Source organism: Rhamphochromis longiceps, linkage group LG17 (genome assembly GCF_057381845.1).
Source record: "Rhamphochromis longiceps isolate RC_006_pf linkage group LG17, R_longiceps_female_GT1.1, whole genome shotgun sequence".
Lineage (NCBI taxonomy): Eukaryota > Metazoa > Chordata > Actinopteri > Cichliformes > Cichlidae > Rhamphochromis > Rhamphochromis longiceps.
The window spans coordinates 35767121-35790216 of record NC_140573.1 but is presented as its reverse complement, the minus strand read 5'-3'; positions in this window follow the sequence as shown (position 1 = coordinate 35790216).

Genomic DNA, 23096 nt, shown 5'->3' with positions numbered 1-23096 from the left:
TGCAGCACTATATACATATGAACAGTATTAACAGAAAAAAAATGTACAAATATACAATCCGATGTAAGAAGAAAAAAGTAAATGTGTAAATGAAAAGTGTTCAAGTTATTGCACATAGTATTAGTTTTTGTTCATATCTTAAATTCACAGTATTGACTTGCATTTTCTATCACTTTAATCTATAGGCTGCCTGCTTTAGTTTTCTTCTTAAAAACCTGATTCATGCATCTAATTGGTTTATGCATATTCATTCTCTGTTTAAGAAAACTTTCTGACACGTAGCAATTTGCATCATTCATATCCTGGCCCTTTAAAATCAACAGAGAAGCAGAGGCAGAGAAAATTTGTCTGTGTTAAGGGTGACTGAGCCAGTATTAAATCAAGAAGTCGTGGGCTACTTCATACTAGCATTAAGCTGCCCATCTTTATGTGGCATGACAGGACGATTGAGGCATTGACTCCTCAGTAAACATTTACGTCTCATTCTTGTACTGTTGTGACTTCAGGAAGGAAAGTTTCACTTATTTTCCAACAGCAGCTCAATTAGGGAGAGGTAATTGCTCATGTTACACAAATTTCCTCAAAATGTGCATCCCTGTGGGCTTGTTCTGTTCAAGAGGAAAATGAAAGAAAATTGAAGTTGCAGGTAATTAACTCACGAGCCCTTTGCCTCTACAATATGTTAGTCAAATGCTTTGGGACTAAAAAAAATAAGTCTTTGAGTAGAAGCTGTGATTCCCCTTCAAACCTCCAATTATAATATAATCATTTAAATAACCTCTATTTTCATGGCATGTTTTACTCCTTGATAAAGCTTGATTCATAGCTCCATGCTATAAATTGCTACTGGTAAACATGATTATGCCATTAAAATAAAGATATTTAATTATTGTTTTTAATTTAGAAAACCGTGCTACTGAGGTTTCGGTTTTAAAATGCTGGAGAGTGATGTCTACAGTCACGGTAAAAGAAAAGTGCACCCTCCTTCAATTTTAAGGTTTCAAATAAAGACATCAAAATGATCTAGTTCTTACCATTTATTAAAAAGGTTAATAAGCCTTAAATGAACAACAACATATGTTCATATAACAAAGGGTCATTGTTTCTCATGGAACCAGTAAGGATGCATTTAGTTTTTATTGCACTACTTGTGCAGTTTGGCTTAGTTTTTGTTAAATATTAAAAATAACTAATTAATTTTAACCGTGTATCTACAACAGACTGTACATAAGTGATGGACATAACAAAGTTTATCATTTGAGTTGTGATCTGTTTTTTTTTTAACTCATAGTAACCATATTTCGACAAGAGAGTTGATAGAGAAGGCCCCAGCCAGTGAAAAAAATACTTATTTTCAGTTAAGCTGTTGCCCTGGTGACTGCTGAAATCAAAGTTAATTTGGATAATGCTAAAAGAAAAAACCCTGACTTCTAGCTAACTATCTTGGTTAGCAAGATGCATCTGTTGTTCATTGGGATATTAATTAGACTATTTTATTTTTAAAATACATCCCATATCAGCAAAATGAGAAAATCGAAATAAAAAAAGTTGAAAAAAGGGTTAATAAAGAAAAACTGACACTGAACACTGAACAAACAAGGGCTCCATTGAGTACTAACTTGTCAACCATGATATAGCCAGGCCCTAAAGTATAGTGATTTATTGGCTGTTTTACTCTAAATGAGACCTTAACTTGTAAAATTAACATCATGCTGCAGTGTCAGAAGCCAGAATCATTTTTGCAACCAGACTAGCCATCTGCTGGTTACTGGAAAGTGTGTTAAAGTCTCTTCTGTCTTAGCCTCACTTTTAAGATTTGTGTCCATTTTTCTCTGTTACTCCATTCTGTTAGATCCTTCTGGAGCCACAAAACAAAGCATATAACCTTTTAACACATTTAACAACATTCTGTGTTGTTTTTATAATGTGAAATATTCTATTAATAGATGCTTTGCCTTGTGGGCGAAGAAGAAAGATTTTCTGTCGCTCTGTCTCTGGCCACCTGATAAAGTTTCTCTTCATATTCACAGTGACAATCAATCAAATTGAATACATCTTTTACCTTTGACTATAGCATTTTTAAAATCTGATTAACAAACACATATTGTTTAAAACCATATTAGTTTCAGAGTTGATTATTTAAGATCAAAGCTTCTTTGCAGATAAACACAATCATTTAATTAGATCGTTTTCATCATGATACAGGCATTCAGGTGGAAAGGGAGTGTTAATGAACCATTGTTATTATACAGATTTCATCACAGTTGAGTTGCATAGAAAGGAATAAAAACATCAATATGTAATTAGGAGGGATAAATGAGGATCAGACGCGTAAGAGACTTGATAAGGTATCTTCAGTTCAATCAATAATTGGTTTCATTTATGTGTCATATATCACTCACCCCAATTTAAAAGACTGTTCCTCATACTCGATTAAGCACTTCTGTCTGTGTTGTTTTGCTGTGTGCGAGTTGAGAAAAAAATCTGTGGAAAGTGCAGTGAGACTGAGGAGGTGTGGAACAAAACAGAATATGTTACTGTGAGTGGGATTTGACCGTTGCGTGTTTGGAAGAGCAAAACAACGAGCTCAAAGGTACATGTAAGAGGAAGATGTATTTTTTAAATTTTTATTCTTCTTTTGCATCCTGCTGTTGCCGCAGCAATGTGATACGGAAATGTGTATCCCACTCAAGCCAGCTGACCTTTCAGTGCAATTAGCTTAACTGCCTTGATATAGCAGAAGTTAATGCGCACTAATGTGGCATTGTGCTCGATCAATTGCGACACACTGCCACAGCTTGCCAGTCGTTGCCATGGCTGGTTAAGCGCTTCTTCTTCAGCTTAGTTTTCCATTCATCGTGCCACACGTTGGCAGTACAAAAGGGCTCAAAGCCAAACTGTTGATCTCGTGTAGCAGTCTCGCTCACGCAGGCAGATACGGGCCTGCTTACACATACAAACACCCCTCCCTCCAGATGGATGCTTTTCAATAGTTAACCAGGTTAATGTATTTATTCCGCTTGTGAATCCCTGTCATATAAGCAGCTGTTACTGCGTCACCTCCTATAAATCAACCTGCTTCTTAGCAAATATTTATTGTTGACAATAGTGCACCACCCACATGTACCTACTGTACTTACCTCTCTCCCTCCTCCCCCTCTTTCTTTCCAGCATCTCATTCTCCCTGGCCACGCTCCCTGAAGCGACGTGTGCGCAGTATCTTTCACAATGAAAAATGAATAGAGAGATTAGCAGCACTTTGTTACTGAATGGAAGTTGTGTGTTCTTCATCCCGAGATGCTAAAGGCCTTGTTGGGACTGATAAAGCGGCTGCTGCCTCTGGTAACTACAGTTATCCTGCAATACATATCATCAGGAGGATGATTTATCCCATGCTCTGTCACCTTCTGGGGCGTCGGTGTACCACACGGTGACTGCGGTGCAAATGGAAATTCCTCAAAATGATTTGTGCCCTAAAATTTAGACAGTGAAAACTCATTGGTTGGGTGACCTAACTCTTCAAGAAAACTCATCGAGCATCTCTCGCTCTCCTGCCCGCCAGCGCGGTCTCGAGGGTAAACATCATCCTGCGTTAGATCAGCCGTGGAGGTTTAGATGGCACACTTAAATGCATACTCTGAGGGCAACCACTGCCTTAGCAGGAACCATGGAGACAGACGATGTATGTTTTTATTTAAACTTTCCCAATGCGCTTTATTTCAGCTGGAGTTTGTTAGTGCTGCATATTATTTATGACAGCACATGCATTGCAAAATCATCACGAGAAGCAATCACTGTATCAGTCACTCGTTTACATGTCTGCGCAAACATAAAGTGAATGATAGTGTATGTGCAAACTTCCAGGAAAAAAGATGTTTTTCAAAGTGCACCATATTGATCATCAATCCTTGGGCACACAGTGAGTGTATGTATATACCGTTTCTTATTTTCACTGCTTATATCACCATCTCTGTTAAATGCAAACTGACTTGGGTTGCTCCAAGAGTCACACTCGTGGCCTATAGGGCCTGGCTTCTTTCATTTAGATCATCCTACATCTTGTGCATTCAGGCTGAGAAAAGGCAACAGAGGAAAGCACGCAAAGATTTTACTTTTTGCCTGTTTCCTGCAAGAGAATATTAAATCTTCTCCTGATAAGGAGTATATGTATATTACTGTGCAAAAGTCTTCAGACACCCTTCATTTCTTTATATTCTGCTAGGGAAATGGGTGCCACGAACTACTAAAACATGCAAAGATACATAGAAATACAGTATATAAGGCAAAAAGTGAGTCTGTACACTCCTAACAAGCCTTAAAGTCAACATTTGGTGCGACCACCTTTATTCTTCAACACAGCCTGAATTTGACACGTTGAATTTGTTTTATTGTCATTTTTTTTAGGTAGTGTTCAGGAATAATTCTCATGGCTTCCTGAAGGATACTCAATGATCTCTTTAGATATTGTTTTTCATTCTCTGTCCCACGCTAATTGACATCCGGGTTCTTGGGAAGCCTATCTGTGACCGTGAGTGAGTTTTTAAATCCAGTTATGATTTTACTGCAGTGGCAGTGTGTTTGGAATCATTGTCATTGAATCACTGAATATTTCAGAAATAGACTGTTGGTGTCAAAGGCTATTCCTGTTTTATTTCGTTCTCATTTGGATTAGTGTGGTCTTTATAAAGAAATTGTTTTAACAAATCAGCTTTGGATTTTAAAGCACTTTGTATTTTTTTTTACTGTGAAAAGTGCTTTATAAATAAATTTTACTTACTTGTGTGATGGATCAAAATTTGACGGTACTTCTTTGCATTTATAATTGCATCACTTTTGACAAGATCCCCAACACAACTGGCTGAAAAGCATCCCCAAACCATTACAGAGTCTCCACCATGTTTTAAAGATGGCTGTAGAAACTCTTTCTTGACCTCCTCATTTGAACCAAACATTTCAAATATGGATTCATCACTACATCAGTCTGGTTGCTAGTGATTTTCAGTCCACCTCTTGTGTAATTTTGTATTCCTCAGTTTTTTCTCCCTGTATACCTTCTTTAAGAAGGTATCCACCACTTGTCCAGTTTATTCAGATTTTTTAAGCCCACACTGCATACCATGCAAACATAGGCCAAATTCTTGCGTGAAAGTTCTGTAAGTCGCCAATGTCCAAAGATAAACCTTGAAAGTCCACCAGGAAGCCTGGAAAAGTGTTGCTGAAGACCACTTTTAAAATATTACAAGAAAGTGAGTCTGTCTGCTTGGAGGCAAAATATGAAGATTTTAAAATTGTCTTATGTTATTTTTAATTTAGAATCTCCTTGAAAGCAGAGCCTGAGCAACAATAGCTAATTAGAAATCTTACCATGCTGTTAATAATATTATTAATAATAATTTAATTATATAACTTTTGCCAAAGAAAAACACTTAAGGGTTAATTTTACCTTCACTGCTGCTGCACTGAAATTGTTTTCAGCTGAAGCCAGTGGAGTTTATTTACATTGCACCTCTTTGAAACATGAAAGAGAACAGACGAGCTATGAATAGGCTCAACGGCAACACTGATGCAATTATGCTATGTGTTAATTTTGCTTACATTGCACTCGGTTGGCCCTCGACATCATTAAAAAAAAAAGTCCCCGCTGTCGGAGTAAAGATGCCAAGGCGTGCAATTTTAAACTTGGCCAGGTGGTGGCAGTTGTTCACCATCAACCTGTCCGCCATAGCAACACTTGAGTAGACAGTAATCACCTCTGCAACTTGCAACTGAGCATAACTGATCAGAATCAGAATCAGAATCAGAATACTTTATTGATCCCTGGGGGAAATTATTTTTTGTTACAGTGCTCCATTTTAAACCAACATTAAGACAAGACAGACAATACGCTAACTAAGAATAGTACAATATATACATATATATACATACATACATACATAAGTCACTTATAAATAAATATTTGGAAAAGAAACATGGGTAGTTGTAGCAGCAAACAGTGTGTTAAGTGGATGCGTTGTACAGGGAGATGGCCACAGGCAGGAATGATTTCCTGTGTCGTTCAGTGGTGCTTTTCGGTAATCTCAGTCTCTCACTGAACGAGCTCCTGTGGCTGACCAACATGTCATGGAGTGGGTGGGAGGTGTTATCCAACATTGTCTTTATCTTGGACAGCATCCGCCTCTCCGACACCACCTTGAGGGAGTCCAGCTCCATCCCCACAACATTGCTGGCCTTACGGATCAGTTTATTAAGTCTGTTGGCATCTGCGACCCTCAGCCTGCTCCCCCAGCATGCAACAGCATAGAGGATCGCACTGGCCACCACAGACTCATAGAAAATCCTCAGCATTTTCTGGCAGAATGATACAGAGTATGAATTGTGAGGAATAAACGTGAAGGATTTCAACCCAGGAAGATAATCAAATTAGTTCTTTTACATTTTTCTATTTACACCCACCTGTTCTTAATATTGCATTCCTCCTGATTTACCGCACCCCCCCCCCCCCAAAAAAAACCCCCCCACCTCCACACAATCCCACCTCCACCCCCTACCCCCTTCTTTTGTAAGCTGAGTCATTCAGACCGCATTTTTTTTGTTGTTGTTTTGTTTCCTCTCTGGAATCATCTGAATGGTTTTCCGGATTCACCGGTCACACTAAGAGTAAAATATCCAGTGACTGGATTTCTAACGTCTCATTCATCATTCAGCAAAACAGTGCAAGCTCTATATCATACTGTGCCGCGCTGACACCATATGGAATGTGGTTGTAGACTTGAAAAAGAGTCAAGCGGTACACATTTGTCGTGCTGGGCGCAGATGCATTGTAGCCCCCACACTGTGTGACTCATAGCTACTGTACACACACACGCGCATGCATGAGTGCACGTGCGCTGACAAACGCTTTTACACTTTCCTCCTCCCTCATGGACACTCCTCTCCCTCCCTTTCTCTCTCTCTCTCTCTCTCTCTCTCTCTCTCTCTCTCTCTCTCACTAACTCCCTCTGCCTTTCTCTTGGTGAGGCCAATGGCGAGCGCAGACCCCCGTCAGGGCTGACAACTGTTCGCTGGATGATGCCACAGAGAGGAGGCAAGAGGCCATATTTAAGAGGACGACACCTTCCTGCTCTTTTCAACTCAACATGTACTTCTATTTTGGACCTCATCGCTCCCCTAAAAACACTCCGTCCCAAAGCTCACGCTGAACCCTGGATTACAGACTCTGTTCGTGCTCTCAGGCGCACCTGTAGGTGTGCTGAGAGAAAATGGAAAAAGGACAAGCTGCACATTTCTTTTAATATCCTCAGAGACTCTCTTTCAACCTATCAGAAAGCCGTTAAAGAGGCCAAGTCCTCCTACATATCAAACCTGGTTAGCAGTAGTGTCCATAAACCTCAGACTCTGTTTCGTGTTTTAAATTCCATTGTAAATCCTTACACATCCACCAGCCTCACACCTTCTGCCACCCTCTGTAATGACTTTCTAAAGTTCTTTGTAAACAAGATTTCCTCCCTGCAGTCTGTCATTCCATCTTCACCTTCCAATCCCTGTGTTTTGTCTTTGTGCCATTCTGCCTTTAATCAGTTCGAACCAATCTCTCTCTCTCAGCTGCATGAAATAGTCTGCAAGGTTAAGACTACCAACTGTTCCACCGATGCTATCCCCTCTCGGCTTCTGAAGCAGGTTCTGGACTCAGTCGGACCTTTCCTTCTGGTCCTGATCAATGCCTGCCTCAGTTCTGGTTGTTTTCCAACACCCTTCAAGCACGCTGTTGTTCAACCTCTCCTTAAAAAGCCTAATCTAGATCCATCCCTACTCTCTAACTATAGGCCCATTTCCAACCTCCCTTTTCTGTCTAAAGTACTGGAACGAGCCGCCCTCACGCAGCTCCAGCTATTTCTTGACAATAACAATCTCTATGAGAAGTTCCAGTCTGGTTTTAGAGCTCGGCATAGCACAGAAACCGCCCTTCTGAGAGTTTTTAATGATTTGCTTTTAACTGTTGACTCTGGTTGTGCTGCTGTCTTAGTAACCCTGGACCTGACAGCAGCCTTCGACACTGTTGATCACAACATACTGCTATCCCGCCTTCAACATTGTGTCGGTTTAAAGGGCACTGTCTTAAAGTTTTTCCAGTCCTATTTGAATAATAGGAGTTTTTCTGTTCACCTTGGTGAACTGTCATCTCCCAGAGCTCCTTTAACCTGTGGCGTACCTCAGGGGTCCATACTAGGCCCTCTGTTGTTTATTCTGTACTTGCTCCCTCTGGGCGATGTGCTCCGTAAACATAATGTGTCCTACCACATCTTTGCCGATGATATTCAGATCTACCTCCCTCTGAGGTTGAACTGCAATGTTTCTTTGCAGCCGCTACTCTCCTGCTTGTCTGACATTAAGACTTGGATGACTCTTAACTTCTTACACCTTAATGAAAGCAAAACTGAAGTCATTGTGTTTGGGCTTCCTAAAGATCCCAACTTCTCTCTTGACTTTTTGGGACCCCTAACCTCCGATTGCACTTCTTCCATTAAGAGTCTTGGTGTTATTTTTGACAATGCTTTTAAACTTGATAAACAAATCAGCTCTGTAGTTAAGGGATCTTTTTATCATTTGCAGATTTTAGCCAAAGTCAAGTCTTACCTTTGCAGGAACGATCTAGAAAGAGTGGTCCATGCTTTTAGTACTTCACGGCTAGACTACTGCAATTCCCTCTATGCTGGCCTAGATCGTTCCTGTCTACATCGCCTTCAACTGGTGCAGAACGCTGCCGCTCGCCTGTTGACCGGTTCAAAAAAAAGAGACCACATCACTCCGGTTCTCTGCTCTCTCCACTGGCTCCCAGTTGCCTTTAGGATTGATTTTAAAATCTTATTGCTGGCTTTTAAGGTTTTAAATGGCACTGCACCTTCTTACCTGTCAGAACTCCTTAGAACTTATCGCCCCAGGAGATCTTTGAGGTCAGCCGACCTGATGCTTTTAGATGTTCCCAGGTATAAATTAAAGACAAAGGGAGAGAGGGCGTTTGCTGTGGCTGCACCCAGACTGTGGAACAGTTTACCTCCTCACGTCAGACTCTCCAAAAGCCTAGAAACTTTTAAAACCGCTCTTAAAACTCACCTCTTTTCATTGGCTTTTAGAAAGGTTTAATTTATTTGTTTTATATATTTTTATTTTATTTTTTATCAGCGAGGTGTTATTACGAAATTGTGTTCTATTGTATTTTTATCTGTATTTACTGTACAGCACTTTGGTCAGCCTTGGTTGTTTTTAAATGTGCTCTATAAATAAACTTGACTTGACTTGACTTGACTTCCTCTGTGTGCTGCAGCATCAGTCCCACGAACACAGGCACAGAAATGCAGAAGCCACTATATGAAAACAAATGGGAGGAAAACAACATGTTAGTGGATTTGTGCACAGATTTTTGATTAGGTGGTAAGCTACCAGCTTCATCTACTCATTCACACAATTCCTTTTTTCTGATGCATCTGGGGGAACTCATAGCTCAGTATCTTCTTGAGGGTACTTAGACAAACAGACATTAGGCTAGGTGAGTCCAGTTTGCTTAACTGTCTATGAAACACAAACATGTGCACTGAAGGATACAGATCTCATTTTTTCTTCAGCTATAAAGTATCCTAAATCCATAACACTACTCTTTGCTATTGGACTATTAGGCTAAGAAACAGTGAGCTGTAGCAATAATACTGTAGCTATGGCACTGTCCATGGTGCTGAAGTAGCACTGCTGCTGCCTAAAGTCCATCATTCATTCCCATATCTTTCATATCCTTCAATCAAAAGGATATTCTATCTATCTATCTATCTATCTATCTATCTATCTATCTATCTATCTATCTATCTATCTATCTATCTATCTATCTATCTATCTATCTATCTATCTATCTATCTATCTATCTATCTATCTATCTATCTATCTATCTATCTATCTATCTCCCCAAAAAACAACAGGAAAACAGGTTAATACAGAAATGAACCTGAAGCAGGCAGCATGTTGTTCAGCAGAGGGGAAAGAGATTCTTGGTAAATATGAGGATGTGGTTAGCTTAGCATTAAGAAGTTTTGAATTTCACCCTTTTTAAAAACAAACAAACAAACAAACTTTTTTTTGGCATTAATCAAGCAAAATAGCATGGCAATCAGTGAGCTTAAGGAATTCTGATTTTTGTTATTTTGGACAAAGCAAGGTTAGAGAATGTGACATTACTACAAATCCATCCATCCATCAGCCTAACTTAGCAGACCCAAATCCTATAAGATCAGTTTAGTTGGTGTAACTTCTATTTCTTGTAATTCTGTGATCCAAAGGTACATGTATGTTTATATTTCATATGCACGTTCCAGCATGTGAGCATGATTTACAACTCATGATTAAAGTGCATTTAATTTCAATAAAGAGTCAACCAACTGACTCATGAAGTACTGAAAAGGATTTGAAACATGCATGATGCCTTAACTGCTGTGAGAACTGCAGCAGCTGCTGGCTCATCTTTGAAGCTGATTTGAGTATCCATCCTGATTTTGTGGTATTGCTTGCAGCATCTATATCACAGCTTCTCTATCTGCTTTGTTCATGGCCACCATGTCTACAGTATATCTTCCAACTTACTCACACAGCAAAGCAGCTTTTTACTGCTGTCATCTCACAGACAGAGGATTGTCTGTCCTGGCTAGATAAAAACAAACAAACAAACAAACAAATAAACAAAAAAAAACTACCTCACATTGATCTTTCTCCACTCAGAAAAAGCCAAAGTTCTCTTTAGCCCTTTGCTGGATTTTATATTGGTTTCACTGTTGCCAGAGGGGGATCTCTATCTGCACATCAGCTGTTCTACAATCAATTTCTGCCTGATCCAACTTGGACAAATTTTCTGCTGGATTGTATTTATGCAGACACACCTGCGTCTGTACTGTGCTGCGTGAGCAGCGTGTTTATAGAAGACTGTAATAATGCATTCATGAGGTCATCAATTAATCTGTCACTCATGGAATGAAAACAGCCAGCCGTAATGATCAGTGTACACAGCAGATCGGAACAGACACACCAGCTCCCACACGAGATCTGAATATAGAAGAGGCGAGGCAGGCTTTGTAGGTGACGTTATGAGCCACACACTCAGACTTTTCACTCACACAGATGTTAAGACAATCTTACACACACACACACACACACACACACACACACACACACACACACACACACACACACACACACACACACACACACACACACACACATACACGCACGCACGCACGCACGCGCACGCTCTCATACTTCACACTACTGTTTCGTTTTTCCTGGGAGGTTGTTGCCAAGGCTCAGAATGAGCGTGTTGATTGGCCGCTCCTGCTCCTCACCGTAGGAATTCACCAGTTGGATTGGCTGGTTCCATAAAGGAAGCTTTTCTTGATGTTAAGTTGTCTCTTTCTTCACCATCTGCTGGATCTTTCATTACGCTCATTATCTCCATACACTGCCCCTCAGTTTGATTTGCTCAGCTTCACACTAGTGTGTCTCTCCCCCCCCCCAATCTGAATAGTTTTATTTGTAGCAGGTATTCCAAGGCGAATAAAGGAAGCTGGCTAGCAGTTGTTTTTCTTTATCCACATTATCATATGAATCATGAGCCTAGTAAGAAATGATCAGAGCAATTTCTTGATTCCCTCTAGTCTTTGACTGGCTGAGATGAAGAGCACACACAGTGCGCTGTGGTAATATACTGTATACACAGCACAAGGACATAATCACGAACCAGATAGAAAAAAAAAATCCTCTGTAGACGTGCAGCTCACACAGACACTTTACCCGTCTGTGGTTTATATCTGTTGATAGGCACCAATGACAAAATATGTCCTCGGCCTCAGGGTTAGCGTGATTGGGTGTGTGTGTGTTTGCCTGTCCATGATGTGTGTCTGTTGCATGACTGCAAGCATGTGTGTGTGTGACTGTGTGTTTGCATGCCTCGTGCCTCTGGCTGTGTGTGGCTGTGTGAGCGCGCTGCGTTGGATGCACTGAATTAAACAAGGTCGCTCAGTGCAAGGCTGACTGCTCCCTCGAACACACATGCAGCTAGGAACCATCCCTATGTACAGAGACGGTATAGCTCTTTAAATCCCTGCCACTCCAACATGACCAAAGGGATGAAATGACATATATCCTCAAAATGGCCAGTGTCTCTGTACACAGATGATCATTTAACATTTTTTCCAACTTTTCTTTCGTCTGTCGCTCTTACTTACCCAGAGCTAGATGAGTGAATTCACCTCTCATGTCTGTGTGGTAAATATGAGGACAACAAAGACATGATCAGCTTAGTTTAGGATAAATATTAAAAAGATAACAGTTACACTTACCAACACCTCTGCAGTAAAGATATTAAACTTTTTTGGCAGCACTGTCACACTAGAGAGAGAGTTACTGAATATATCTTGCCATTTATAGATAGAGAGCTATCTTTTTTTAGAATATCTTAGTTTCGAATATAAAAAAAATAGTTGAAGCCATTTTTGTGGGTTTTTGATTTAAAGGCCTGAATGCATCCAGTCTTAAGCCCCTGGATGCTGCTTATCATTTTGCTCTTATAGGCTTATTACTGGTGACATTTATAGTACTCATGATTGGATCCTAAATGAAAGATTTGGGTGATTTTCTGTGTCTAAAATATGTGACAGGCATAATATCATTGTTTATCTGAGGCTCTCAGTGGGAAGCTGCCATTCTTACATCACTTCTATACTAGACTAGCACTCCAGGCCAGTTCAAGTGTCAGTCCAATGTCAAATGACTGGCTATCACAGCAAGTCTGTACTGAGACTGAAAAAAAAGAAAAGCTTTTAGTTTGTATGCTCCAGTCATCAGAAACCCTTTTAAATAAACCCTTCAAAAATAAATGCTCTGGTAACTTTGCTGAATTTCAATTTTGTATCTGGAGCATGTATTAATAACTGGCTGTATTTTATCTGTACCAGGCCCATTTCTTTAGTTGAATGCTATGTCAAAGATAACACAGTTAGTCAGGTATAAAATAGTAATTTCACACTAACAAGGTGATTCTCAAAGAGCTGTTAGTGGAAAACTTGGCACATCTTAGGATGGCATGTAGTTTGTCCTTAATAAAATTGAGGAAATTGGACAACTGGACATACATACAGCGAAACTCAACCTGGGAATGTCAACAAGAACACAGGAGTGGATTAATGAATGTGTGAATGGCAGTAAGATATATATTTTATGAAGAACTATGAAAGCTAAAATTTAGACCAAATTATACTTAAAAAGTATGATGAAACATGTCTAAATAAGAAATACATAAATAAAAATAAAGTTTACTTTATTTTTTAAAATTGGAACAATTTGCATCAATAACTGACCATGGTCATTACTGCTCCATGTACACAGCTATACAGGATTCAGGAATTGAACCATCAGCATTCTATACTAACCATGCCTCCAAGTAACAATTATAACTCCCACCTTGAGCTGAAGTTGAACGCTGACCCACAGAGTTCAAAAGTAAATGGTCAACAAGGTGAGCTAATCAGCAAGTAAAGTTATAATACTTATATCACAGCTAAAAACAATCTGATTGGTTCTCTGCCACTGAAAGCGTAGAAGGTCTAAAGAACTATCTACAGGAGATCAACAGTGTCTGAAAATTAAATCCTTAAGAAATGGGAAAGAAATCCAGCAAAGACCTGATAGAGGACCTGGCATCAGATTTGCATTCACCTGGAAAACAAGCGATTAGCAACAGGTTCTCCTTTAGCATGATAATGATTCCAAATGCACCGTCAATACAGTAAAAGCATAAGTAGATAGAAATACACACTATCAGTCATGGATTGGCCTCCACAGAGCTCGGACCTCAACATTGCTGAAGCAGCGTGGGCTCATCTTGACAGAGAACAGAACAAAAGGCAGCCAAAATCCAAAGAAGAGCTTTGAATGTTCTTCAGGAAGCCTGGAGAACTATTCCTGAAGACTACTTAAAGAAATTACAAGTAAACCTGTTTAAGAGAACTCAGGCTGTGTTGACGAATAATGGTGGTCATACCAAATACCGACTTTCAGCTATCTTAGAATTATATGAACTGTTTTGGTTTTTTGGGCTTTTTTTTTTTTTTAGCCTTGTAAGCTCTACATCCATGTATGTTTGCACTTGTTTCAATAAATAAATGCACCTTTTTCCCAACTTCTGCACATGTTCAACATCAATGTAAATGAAACACAGGCCTCTATGAATGTTTTAGTTTAAATAAATAAAATACATTTTGCGACCCCTCTAGAGGCCCCAGCAGGTGAAAAGCTGCTGGGTCATATGTGCGTTATTTTACATTTCCTGAGAATGAGCGTGCAGGAAATGTAATTAAACTTTGAAGCAGGATGTCTTTTCACCAAAACTACACAGACTGGCATACCGCCTGTGCAGAGTGCAGCTGTGAGATGCACGTGGCCGCCAACAACCATCCTTCTCCGCCCCTCTCAAACAGGCAACCTTATCTTTATCACTCTTTCCCGTAAAAGACGAACTGTAGAGCACAACGTGAGAAGAAGCCAATTATTATCGGTTAGCGGTACGCCATATATCTGCCACTCCTTTTACTTGGCATTCAGGGTTCAAATGCATTCTATCATCATTTTTTACAAGGGCCGGTGAATCCGCTGATGTTATTTATAGGCAGCTGTTTTCCTTTCCATCAGTGCTGTCACCCTTCGCGTATTTGCTGCTCCTCCTTCTTCACCTCTCCGGTGACAGGAAGCTGGGTTTAATAATAGGAATCATTCCACTTATTTATTTATTTATTTATTAACTTTAAGTGCTTGTATTGTGGAGCATGTGTCTGTACCAGAATATGCAATGAAATGCTTTATGTTGCACCTATACATCTTAAAATGCTGCACAGGAAATAAAACTTAAAATGCTTGGTTTATGAATATAATGTCCTCATAAATCCTACACATATGGAAATAAATAGCCTAACATAAAAAAAACCCCCCAGAAGCAACCTGTCATCTGTTAGATATAGCACAGGATCAGTGAACGTACATCTGACAGCTAAGATATTCAGTTAAACATGTTAATAAAGGACTGCGTTTCTTCTCATTTTTCATGCCTCCTTTCCTCCGTGTAAGTGGAAATCTAAGCAGCATGTCACCTGAATTTTTTGCCTTGTTAGGAAAAGATACTTCTAATGTGAATTTGGCTCATGCTGCATCCTCGCTATGTGCATTAATATCAAAGGATCTGATAACGTACATTATCTACTCATTATGTTTTTTTTCTACGGGGGGTAGAGTCCCCCGTTAACACACTAACACACACTTTCCCAGTAATATCACCGGAGAATGCTTTTTTCTTTTTTTTTGATGTATTTTTATCTGTTAATAGGTTTAAAGAGGCAGTAGCTTGCTGGGCACATATATGTGTATATATGTGGCATATATATTTGTACCGATCAGGGTTTAGCAACGTTTTATAAGATCTGCACTCACACATTCCTTCATAATGAGATTGTCTAGTTTTAGCTGAGATTGCCCTTTCGCACCTGGAGAAGAGAGACACGTATGTGAGAATGCTGTTTGTAGATTACAGCTCAACATTCAATACCATCGTTCCCTCGAAGCTGGACAGGAAACTGCAGGATCTAGGACTGAGCAGCTCCCTCTGCAGCTGGATCCTTAACTTCCTGTCTGACAGACGCCAAGTGGTCAGACTGGGCAGCATCACCTCATCCCCCATCACACTGAACACTGGTGCTCCACAGGGGTGTGTACTGAGCCCTCTTCTGTACTCACTCTACACCTACGACTGCATGGCCACTAGCAACTCCAACATCATTGTGAAGTTTGTGGACGACACTACAATGGTGGGTCTTATCACCAAAGGTGATGAGACGGCCTACAGGGAGGAGGTCAGCGCCCTGACCCTGTGGTGTCAAGACAACCATCTTACCCTCAACGTCGTAAAGAGTTGATAGTGGACTTCCGGAGGTGCAGAGAAGTACACACCCCCATCACCATCAACGGTGCTGCTGTGGAGAGAGTGAGCAGCTTCCGGTTCCTTGGTGTACATCTGGCTGAGGATCTTACGTGGTCAGTACACATAAACAAAACAGTAGCGCCTCTTCTTTCTCAGGAGACTGAAAAGATTTGGCATGAGCCCCCGCATCCTCAGGACCTTCTATCACTGTGCCATTGAGAGCATCCTCACTGGCTGCATCACCACCTGGTATGACAACAGCACTGCTTACAACTGCAAAGCTCTCCAGAGAGTAGTGCGGTGTTCTGAACGGATAATTGGAGGTGAGCTTCCCTCCCTCCAGGACATCTACAGGAAGCAGTGCCTGAGGAAAGCGGGGAGGATCATCAAGGACTCCAGTCACCCCAGCCATTAACTGTTCAGACTACTTCAATTGTATTTTTACACACCTCTGTTGCTTGTGAAGCTCGCACACAAGAATTTCACTCGCATGTACTGTACCAGTGTACATGCACATTTGATGTGACAATAAAAGTGATTTGATTTGATTTGGTGGTTGGTCAGCTAAGTAGGGTGTGGTAGTGAAAATAACTTGCCTACCCAGGCTAAGGATTGGTGTTAATATATGCTCAACATGCCCTTGCTGTTACCAGGTTTGCTGGCCTTTAGCTTCAGAACGACCTCAATTCTTCATGGCATAGATGCAGAAAGGTGTTGACATGATTTGAGCTTTGTGACTTGGCATCTTATGCTTGCATGCTGTTTACACCAAAATTCTTACCCTAACATCTGAACGTGCCAGAAGAAACGGTGACTCATCAGACTTGGGAATGTTTGCAGTCTTCTCCTGTCCAATTCTGGTGATCCTGTGTGAATTACAGTCTAATTTTCCCTTCTTTTTTTGTTTTTTTAGCTTGCAGCAGCTGACAGGAGAGGCACCCAGTGTGGTCTTCTGCTGGTGGAGCCCATATGCTTCAAAGGTTTGACACCAACAACCATGCTACATTCAAAGTCACTTAAATCACATTTCTTCCCTTTAGATCACCTTTCTTGAACTTGAGCGGGTCGTCTACATGCCTAACCGCAGCCAATCACATGGTTCCTGCCATGTGATTGGCTAATATAATATTTGTGTTAATGGGTAGTTGAACATGTGTACTTAGTATAGTATAGTGAATGTATGTGAATAAGGGCTAAAGTTTTCTTGGATAAGGATAGTAGTAACTTTTTGTAAGGGATACTCACTTACACAGTGTCATAGGTGAAAATGACAATCAATCCAATTAGCCTGGCTAATGTAAGTCAATCCTAATCAGATAAAAAGTGAGTACATTCTCCATTTAATGCTGTGTATGACAGGAAATACTAGCATAAATATTTAATACTGTTCTGTGCAAAAAAAACAAAACAAAAAATTGCAATTTTTTGTTGTTACAGATCACTTCTATCAATGCTTTGTGACACATCTGAGCTGTGAGCAAAAATGCTGCACTAAGGTAAGGTAAGGTAAGGTAACTTTATTTATACCTAAAGGCAAGGTAAATTTGCTTTACAGAAAAATGACAGCATTTGACATCCCTTTAAAAACACACATACCTAGTAAATATATAAAACTCACTGTGACACATACTTTAATATTTCGAATCAAAAACAGTTCTTATTTAATTCAGTGACAGCAACGGGGACAAAGCTATTTTTATAACGCTTTGTCCTGCATCTCGGAAATAGAAACCTCCGTCCTGAGGGAAGAAGCTGAAATTCACCCCTTAGAGGATGGGAACCATTATTAAGGATTGATAAAGCCATCCTCTGTACCTGCTTAGAGTACAGGGAGGCTAAACAAGACTGTGGCTCACCTATCAGATGACTGGACCATCTCACTATCTGATTTAGAGAGTTTTTCTCTGTGACAGAGGTCTGACCAAACCATGCCACCAAACAAAAGGATAAAACAGACTCAATAAAAGAACGATAAAACAAAGTTAAAATTTTTTGGTCAATGTGGAAATGAACAAGTTTCCTAAGGCAATAAAGGTGCTGGTGACCCTTTTTACAAACTGATTTGCAATTTTGATCAAAGTTCAGTTTTTCATTTATTATGGTCCCAAGATATTTATATGATTGTACTTGCTCTATTTTCTGACCTTTAATTAAAGTGACTGCTTGCCCATTTTGTTGTTTCCTAAAATCAACAACCATGTCTTTTGTTTTAGATATGTTCAGCTGGAGATAGGACTCCTCACACCACTGAACAAAGTCATCAATGACTGGACCGTGGTTAGTTTCACCCTCTTTCAGTAAGCTGACAATAACAGAGTCATCTGCATATTTAATGATGGCCCTGTTTTCATGTCTGCTCTGACACATATTTGTATAGAGAGTGAATAATAAGGGCGATAGGACGCACCCTTGAGGAGAACCTGTGGAGGAGAACACTGGGTCAGACAGAACCCCATTTATTCTCACTCTTTGTGACCTGTCAGTTAAAAAATCTAAAATCCAGCCCACCAGGTTTTTCCTGATTTCAAACTGTTCTAAAAGTCTTTTAATTAAAATATGGGGCTGTATTGTATTAAAAGCCGAAGAAAAATCAATGAAAAGAAGTCTTGCAAAAGTCCCTTTACTCTCTACATGTTTAAGAATTAGATTTAGTAAAGTCAAAAGTGCGTCCTCCACTCCTCTGTTGGGCCTGTATGCAAACTGCATTGGATCTAGCTGACCTTCAGTCTCTTTCATAATCACATTTCTGATGATTTTTTCAAAGACTTTCATGACAACTGAAGTGAGGGCAACAGGCCTGAAGTCGTTTAGAATTTTTGGACGACTAGATTTGGGGACAGGAACCACGACTGCTTCTTTCCAAAGAGAGGGCACATGTTGTGTTTGCAAGGATTTGTTAAAAATAACCTGAAATATAGGACTGAGTTCATCAGCACAAGATTTAATTAGGCGGCCACTAATATTATCAGGACCCTGGCTCTTATTCACATTGACTGTATGAAAGGCCTTTTTAACATCGCTGAGTTCAATGATAAAGTGCTGAGTATCTCTCAGTTTCTGTTTCAGTTCCAAAATATCCTCGCTAAAATCAGAAGAACTAAAACGAGCATAAAACATGTTTAAAGCATTTGCAAAATCTCTGTCTGAATTAAAACCATCTAAAATGACCTGACTGCTGCTCTGGGGATTTTGAAACCCTGCTATGGTTTTCATACAAGTCCAGGCAGACCCCAAATTTTTTGCAGCAAATTTGCTTTCAAGAAGGTTTTTGTAGCTCTGTTTTGCTTTCAAGATCTCAATTTTCATTTCCTTGGTGGCTGTCTGAAAATCGGTAACAGCCCCCTCTTTAAAGGCCTGTCTCTTTTTCCTTAAACAGGATTTGACACTTTTAGTGACCCATGGCTTATTGTTAGCGTAAATTTTAACGCGCTTACGGGGTATAATCATGTCTTTACAAAATACTGCATAAGAGCTAGTAACATCCACCAAAGCGTCGAGATCATCTCCACAAGACTGAATAAAAACTTCCCAATCTGTACACTTAAAACATTCCTGCAAGGTAAGCACAGATTCTTCTGACCATATGTCAGATGACATATGTCAGATGACTGTGACAGGCAAAATCGATTGTTTCATAAGCTGTTTAGAAGTGCTGTGCCTTGAAAAAAACAAGACATTTCTTACTTAGCTGATGAAACCACGGTCCTTCAGTGTTTGTCTTCAAAAAGAATAATCTGATTGGTATAACAGCTCAGGATAGAGGTGCTATTCTTGCCAAGAACAAACACAAATGTTGACACTTGTAGTTAAAGGGGGTTTTCATGGAGGCATAGAGGTCACTGATTGTTCTGGGTTAACTCAGTTTTGCTGTCCATCACTTTCAATTTCTGGTAAAGCCAGTGAGCATGTCTCTTGGCTGTCTTAGTGTGGCTGAGCATCAGAGGACACTGTTTTCATCCTTAAGTATATACTTAAATTCATAATTTCCTCATTAGAAGAACAAAAGCAATTAAAATACCCCGAAGTGTACTCAAATCTTTGTCATGATAAAAGTTGGTAGCAATTCAATGAAAATGACTCATCCAGTTTTTTTTTGTCCCTAGCCTTGTGTTTCATGTTTTTGTCCCCTTCGCATTCCCAAGAGAAGTTGTATTAAAAATAAATCTGGCTGTTTTTCCCTTTCAGCGGCACTACTTATTGCCAAAGGCAGAAACTGTCCAAATTACAAAATGTGGCACTTCATTTCCAGTCATGTTTGCTATGGTAAGATGTGATGAGTTCACGTCAGGGCAAGCGATCCTCCTCCAGCATGGCTGCACAAAAGCATGAAAACCAAAACGTGGTAACCAGGAATAATACTGTGCTGCAGACAAAAGTCACATGGCTATTAAAGCTATTTAGCCACTCAAAGAATAACAGACAAAAATGAAAACTATTTGTATTTCATGGCAACAAGTTTGCTTTGGCTGTCTACGGTGCCATTTTTTCCCCTAACAGACATGAATCTGTGTTTTTGATATAAACCAATGAATGTGCCCCTCATGCAGGATTCATGCCTGGCTTATTGGGGATGGTTGCATGAGTCTGTATAAAATACTGTCACACAACACTGTTCTATGACGTTTTTGAATTTTGCCCTTGCTTGTTTAAATAAAATGCCAGTGATGGATATGGACAGCACTTTAAGTGATCCACTCAGAGTGAAACAGGAACTGTGGCGATAGAACAGCAGAATCGACAAAAGCTACTTGCTAACTGAAAGGTTTCGTCTCTTTGGGATCTTTCTTATCTTGCTTTACACGTACATGTAGATTTACAGCTTGAGGCACAGCACTCTGCCCGCAGATGGACCAGATAACCTAGCATATCAGACTTTACAGCTCCACAGTCATCTGTTTAGAGTCAGAGGAAACAAAGCCTTGTTTGTACACTGTGGAAATATGTTCCATAGACACAGCAAAAGACTGAGGCAGTAAATACATGCATTTCTGTCTATTTCTTGTCTGTTCTAACTATTTACTCCTCAGCTTTACTCCTCTTTGTTTCTTTTTTTAAAGTAAGTGATGGGTAATTGGCTCAGCTGAAATGCCTCTTTGTTTAAACACACCATGATAATGTTCCAAGACTGGCATGTTTATATGGGCAGAATCATGTTTATGATTTGAGTAAACAATCTGCCATTATTAATGTCTAGTTAAATTGGTAAAAAAGCTTTGCTAAAAGCCATAATGGCTCAGCTCAGATCAAATTACTTCACTATTATCTAAGTGAATTTATTCCTAATGTAAATCTAGTTTTGATGTGTTTGTGTTGCTTCGCAGTCTCATCCATCATTGTTTTAATATGTGTTTCCTAGATAGATACTTTTGGTATCACTGAGTGCTGGGTTTCATATTTGTGATGGGATATTTTACTCAATCTGTTTTTCGATACTGATGCAGTGCATCAAGTAGTTTAAACAAAACTGCTCTCGTGCAGTACTTCTCCAGGCTCACTCATTCACTCATATTCGGTAGTCTTTTTGTACCCGACCATTTTCAGAGGAATGTTTTTTTGGGGTTTATTGAACCACTTAACAGCCAGACACTTTGTTATTAGAAGCCTGTTGCAAAAACACAATTTCTTAAAAAGTCTGACATACATAAAATAATATTTTTGTACCAAAAAAGCATTCATCAGGGCTATAAGCCAAAAAGTCTGAAGCCATTGTAAAAGTTGAGGAAAAAGGAAGAAGTGGGAGGTCAGCAAAGACCTGAGAGATTTATCTGGTCTTTCAGTTGATCCATTACTAATCAGAAATAGTCTTAATGGAAAGATGGCTATCAAGATGCCATTCTTAAGGAAGGGAAACATGGAGAACTACCAGAACCACACACTGTACTATAAATATTCTCCTTATTCAATATCATTATATAGCTTGGCAGTTATATGATAAAGTACCATGTATGTAACAAGCAGTTAGTTTTTTATTGGGATTAAATAAGTAGTCACTAATTTGTTATATATTAAATCCTTAAGTAACAACCCCAACACAGGTTTCTTTGGGAGAGGTGTTGAGCTCATTTATACCTTTATTTCCTTTAAAGAGGACCAGAATTATAAGTTTCCGCTGAATCTGACGTGAAGAAAAGCAGCCTGTTAATATCAGCTGGAGGTTTGGGCAGCAGGTAAACTAGCACTAATGCAAGAATAAACCTTGCATGTTCTCTTTTTGCCTTTTCTCTAAATGATGCAGCTGAAAGAAGTCAGACCTTCTCAGCTGTGTTCAGCCCCAACAATGTATAGCACAATGTTTATTTAAAGGAAATGGCGATTTGTTTCATATCCCGTTATTTTATTCAAGCCATACATCTTCGGCAGCTGATCCACTAGGCATACAGATATTTATCAGAAGGGAATCGCTTTTCTGTTTTAATTTGAAACAGTTTGTTTGCAGGCACAATTCCTAGAGAAAATGGTGTCTGGTGAACAATAACTTGTGCTTAAAAAACAGCTGGATGGAGAAATAAAAGATGCTAATAGACAACAGCTCACATTTGCCGTAAAAAGGAGGAAAATAATCATTATCACAACCCATTAGACAATGAAGTACGCAAATTCATAGGACACTTTCAACTAATGCCACTGCTAATAAGCAGTGGAATAAGTATGACTTGAGCTTCAGTCTATTGGGTACTAACTACAACTATAAATCATATAATGATGGTCTAATGACTGGACCAAACATGCAGTGGGGTTATTTTTTGCAATGCTAATGACAACATTTAAATACAGCCAGGCTGAAAGAAAAATAAAAATAGCAGATGAAGCATCTAGAGTATTTTTTTCTAAAATCATTAGTTAGTCCAGTGCACCTTTACTGATGAGTTGGTGTAAAGTTCTCAAGGTGATGCATTAAAGGAAAAAGAAGACAAATATTAAAATATCAAAAAACAAAAGCCTGTTTCAGCTAAAAGACATAAAATCAGGCATGGTGATAAAATTAGTATCAGTCCTGCAAAGTTTAATGTGTATCAAGTTCAATTGTCAGGAAAGATGAAGAACAGACAGACAGACGGAGGCATTTGTCCAATCTGCACACAGAAAGCAAGGGAAGCTT